Raw genomic sequence first — 5,692 nt, forward strand, 5'->3', positions numbered from 1 at the left:
TAAACTCTGTATGCTTCTGCCTCATTATTCTGCATTTGAAAACGAAGAACGTTAATCAGTTTTAGACTGGAAACCGATTCTCTGGCATAATTATGGACAACCAGAAATGGCACTTTTTAAATACTTTGGTGAGGGAGGAGATTAAAGACTGGGGGAACTGTGACAAGGGTGAAATTTTCATTCCTTTTAAAGGATGTTGGTGGGCCTCAGGGTGCCCAAGAATGAGACACATAGTCTAAGGTTGCCCACTCCAGTTCTATCATTTATAGAGTTCACGATACTGTTATTATCAACTAGTATTCCCTGTCAGTGTACTTTCCTACAGTTGTGTTGGAGAACGGCGAGCCTCTGAATTCTATCTTTATAATATCCATCATCAAAGATGGATACATGGTCCCTTTTCTTTGCATGTTTTATGATTATGATATCCCAACAAGCCAATAAAAGAAATAACCTCTGTATACGTATGGAGCATTGCCAATGGCTTTTACTAGCTGGAAACAGTTTGTAATAGGAAAGTCTTTTGTTTTGCTACAGAAATCCAGCTGGCCTTTTGCTACAGGCTTGTGTGAAAGCCACACTCCTCACCATTTTGTCTTTAAACTGGTTACTTTCACAGCTGGACTGCAGCCCTGCACAGGGACAAGCATTTGAAGCTGAGCCAAGCTCAGTCTGTCAATGAGGGTTGGTCAGCCCCACAAGGCGCCTTTAACTAAGAATGCAAAGCACTCCAGATTGCGACCAAGGGAAGAATGTGAGCCAGCATCTAAATGTAGCCAGCATCAGATTTCAAAGTTCTCTGCAAGATTACAAAGCAAGATCCAGCTGCTTAGGAGAGGGTGTGTATTTAAACAACAAGGTGCTATTGAAAAGTTTGATGACAGACCCAAAAAGAAACCCAAACCTTGTCTATAAACCAGGCGTTTCTCAAGAGAGTATGGGATAATGGCTTTCAGTTGATTTGTAGTATATTATGTAGCTGAAAGTCTTTGCAGAAAGGCTGTAATGGGACTTTTCCCAGGCTGTTAGTTTCTTTCTAGATGATAGTTAAAAGCTCCAAATCTTATAGCTGTCCCTCATCCCGTTATAGTTCCACAGCAGTCTTGTCGTTCTTGTGTCATTGGTACAAAAATAAATACAAAAGAAATGATTAGTCAGTTGAACACCCAAACCATATTTGTGGTATCAATGTAAAGAAATGCAGTATTGGCATCTGTATTTCTGCCTTAAGAATTTGATACAGTCCTACCACATACACAAGTAAAGTTGGAGATCAGAGATTGTGAATAAACAAAGTTAAAACGACAAATTGATAGTAAGAAATTGTAGTCACTACAGAGAAGGCAATGACAGTTTACACACTGCATGGGGGAACAAACCATGATAGCCCTGCATAAAGACTATGGTTGTTTTTAGGGTGCACATTAGAGCTGCAGTAACTTCATTGCGAGTTAAGGAAAACTCTTCTTGTTGATTCATCTGCTCTGATTTTGTTGGCAAATTGGCTCAACGGCAGCTGCCTCTAAACATCATTGTGGATTGAAGAGACTTGCCAGTTCTGTTTTCTGCCCTCCTGGTCATTCATCTTTAGAAAATCAGAATGGAAGACAGCACTGCTGTATTCAGAACAGAATTTATTTCCTGAGGTTGGAATCTGTTTCCTAAGACAGACTTCAGATCACCCCATCTCAAATCTGTGCCTTTACCTCAGAAATTTGAGGAAAGGAAAGCCAACAGCTTTCTGGCCTTTTCAAGAACCGAATATCTAATTTGACAGCTACATTCCTTCTGGAAGCTCCAAATTGGCCAAATAACAGGGATAATTGTCAGGGCAATATATGCTACCCCACCTTTTTCAGAGGGTGAACTACCACCCCTTCCCCATTTACTGGGAAGGCTGCCTGGAGAGAAGGCTTTCTTTGTAGTTTTTGCATACTGTATCTACAAATCCACAGCATTTGCTTTATGAGCCCACAGGGTGCCTCATTGGCTATACAAAAATAAAGTAGCTTAAAATATTCTCAAGTGACATAATGGGTTTCTAGGGCACTTTATTTATTACGTGCTTACAGGTGGTTAGCTTTTCTGTATTTTTTCCAAGAGAGACTTTTATCCCCAAATTCAGCAAAACCTCTGTGGAGAAAAACTTTTCACAGGCTTCTCAAACTCTGAGCAGCAACTCCTTAGCGGTTGCAAAACATTTTTAAACCTAATCAAGCAACGCAGGAAGCAAAGTTTATACTGAGTATTGTCTGCACTCCTATTATGCTTGGGCAAGCATACAGCGGACTCACAAAATTAAGGCAAGGAGCAACCCTAAGTGAGTTTAGAAATGACTAAACCCACCTATCATGCCTTCCCTTCTGTCAAAATAATCCACCAATCCCAGTTGACACTCGGGTGAGGCAGATTGTAGAAATATATGCACTAGTAAAAATATTTTTTTTGTATTATTGTAAATATCTAACGATACAAAATGAAAAAGATTTTGCTGGATGGGAAGAGGAAAACTGATCGTGACCAATTGTACAATAAAATGAAAACCAAAATGAAAATTTTCTTATTTTAATTGATGGGCTACTTCTTGCCCAAACCTAACTGCAGTGCAGTAAGTCGTTTAACTGAGGTTTGCACAAATTCTTTCATCATTTTAGGAGGTGAAATTGATTGGCAAACCTCTCATCATCCTGTATTAATACTTTAAATGAATGCACATTTACGAACAAGTCTTGCTCATTTTAAGCAAGTATTAGAGATAGCACATTTCTCCTTGATTTTACATAATATCCCTCACAAATTATCCCCAATTTCAGGTAATTCATTCTTGTTCTGGGCGTATGTATTATAAAAAAATTTTCCAACAAAAAATATTTCTTAGCAACTACCAACCTTGGGGTATATACATTATTTGGAGGTGCAAAATCCCCCATTCCAAAACATGGAACAAAAATTAGAGCAGTATATGTCTTAATACGCTCTGGGAAAAATATTTTCTCTGTTAAACATACTGGGTTCAGTCACTGCAGTCTCAGTAGTGTCTACAAGTCTTTATATGAATCTACTGCAATAATTATGTACCGTATATACTTGAGTATAAGCCGACTCGAGTATAAGCCGAGACCCCCATTTTCACCCCCAAAAACTGGAAAAAGTTCGTGACTCGAGTATAAGCCGATCCGCCGTTCTGCAAGCCTCCGCCGCCAGCAGAGGCTCGATCCGCCATTTTGCAAGCCTGAATACACAGGAATACCCTGTGTGGCCGCGGCTCTCGGGGAAGCCCTGGCTGTCCGCTTCCTCGCTCCACGCTGCCATTCGGGGCCCGCGCGTTCCCCGGGCAAATCGCGGCGCCCAGCAAGCGAGGAAACACGCCCGCTCCAGTCGCCCCCCCTTCCCTCAGGAGACGCGAAGCAAGTGACCGCCCGGAGCTTACCGAGGACTTGCGCGCGGCCGAGGCTTCGGTGCTTCCAGGATCGCGCGCACCTCTCCCAAGCCGCCGCCGTCCGGAGACCTGCCGAAGTTTGGGGAGATTTGGGGAGGTGCGCGCGCACCTCCCCAAACCTCCCCAAACGTCAGCAGGTCTCCGGATCTCCGTGCCTTGCCTGCCTGCTTCTTTCCGCTGCGGAAAGAAGCAGGGAGGCAGGTCACGGAGATCCGGAGACCTGCTGACGTTTGGGGAGGTTTGGGCACCTCCCCAAACCTCCCCAAACGTCGGCAGGTCTCCGGATCTCCGTGCCTTGCCTGCCTGCTTCTTTCCGCTGCGGAAAGAAGCAGGCAGGCAAGGCACGGAGATCCGGAGACCTGCTGATGATTGGGGAGGTTTGGGCACCTCCCCAAACCTCCCCAAACGTCGGCAGGTCTCCGGATCTCCGTGCCTTGCCTGCCTGCTTCTTTCCGCTTCTTTCCCCCCCCATCGCTCACCCGTGCTTTCTCTCCCCATCGCTCACCCGTGCTTTCCCCCCCATCGCTCACCCGTGCTTTCTCTCCCCATCGCTCACCCGTGCTTTCCCCCCCCATCGCTCACCCGTGCTTTCTCTCCCCATCGCTCACCCGTGCTTTCTCTCCCCATCGCTCACCCGTGCTTTCCCCCCCCATCGCTCACCCGTGCTTTCTCTCCCCATCGCTCACCCGTGCTTTCTCTCCCCATCGCTCACCCGTGCTTTCCCCCCCATCGCTCACCCGTGCTTTCTCTCCCCATCGCTCACCCGTGCTTTCTCTCCCCATCGCTCACCCGTGCTTTCCCCCCCCATCGCTCACACGTGCTTTCTCTCCCCATCGCTCACCCGTGCTTTCTCTCCCCATCGCTCACCCGTGCTTTCCCCCCATCGCTCACCCGTGCTTTCTCTCCCCATCGCTCACCCGTGCTTTCTCTCCCCATCGCTCACCCGTGCTTTCCCCCATCGCTCACCCGTGCTTTCTCTCCCCATCGCTCACCCGTGCTTTCTCTCCCCATCGCTCACCCGTGCTTTCCCCCCCCATCGCTCACCCGTGCTTTCTCTCCCCATCGCTCACCCGTGCTTTCCCTCCCCATCGCTCACCCGTGCTTTCCCCCCCCATCGCTCACCCGTGCTTTCCCCCCCCATCGCTCACCTGTGCTTTCCCCCCCCATCGCTCACCCGTGCTGCTGATGATTGGGGAGGTTTGGGCACCTCCCCAAACCTCCCCAAACGTCGGCAGGTCTCCGGATCTCCGTGCCTTGCCTGCCTGCTTCTTTCCGCTGCGGAAAGAAGCAGGCAGGCAAGGCACGGAGATCCGGAGACCTGCTGATGATTGGGGAGGTTTGGGGAGGAGATCCGGAGACCTGCTGACGTTTGGGGAGGTTTGGGCACCTCCCCAAACGTCGGCAGGTCTCCGGATCTCCGTGCCTTGCCTGCCTGCTTCTTTTGGGGAGGTTTGGGGAGGCAGGCTGCTTCGTTCCGCGGCGGAAAGAAGCAGGCAGGCCTCTGTCGCCGGCGGCTGGATCCGCGCCCTGCCGCCGGCAGAGGCTTGCGGAGCGCGGATCCAGTGGGGGGGGGGAAGCCCTTTAGCAGGATTTGCCTGCATGCCGGCGGAGGCTGGATCCGTGCTCCACAAGCCTCTGCCGCCGGCTGGATCCACGCCCTGCCGCTGCGGAGCGCGGATCCAGCCTCCGGCGGCGGCGGAAGTCTAGGGGTAGTGGGGGGGGGCTCGCGGACATAGATGGGCTCAAGTGGAAGCCAAGCAGCCCTCCCGAATCTGGGCTTCTGGACGGAGCAGCCGGTGGTGCGTTTCAAAAAGCCAGATAAGGCAGACAGGGAGATGAAGAGTTCAACCGAGTTTCCTCTTTTGTTCAGGCTCCCCGATCAGACAAAGAACTAGCCAGCGGCAGGTTTCTCCCCTTTTCCCTCCCATCTCTCTTCCCCCAACCCTTGGGTCCCACAGCAACTCACGAACTCCAGCCGCCCCTTCTCCTTCGAAAGGTCTAGATCCCGAGATAAGATATATACAGAAATATACATAAAGAGAGACGGACGCAGGCTGTTGGTTTCTCGCCTCATCCCACGCACGCACGAGGGGGAGAAACAACGCTCTGGGCGGCAGAGTCTAGGAGAAGGAAAAATCGGCCGCAGCCTCGGGGTAGGCTTCTCCGGGGGCGCCGCCGCGATTCTGCAGGGGCCAGGTAGGGAAAACTCGCCGGGGAAAACGGGTGCCGTTGCAGCGCCCGGCGAGTTTAAAA

Source organism: Vipera berus (assembly GCF_964194415.1).
Source record: "Vipera berus genome assembly, chromosome: 1".
Taxonomy (NCBI): Eukaryota; Metazoa; Chordata; class Lepidosauria; order Squamata; family Viperidae; genus Vipera; species Vipera berus.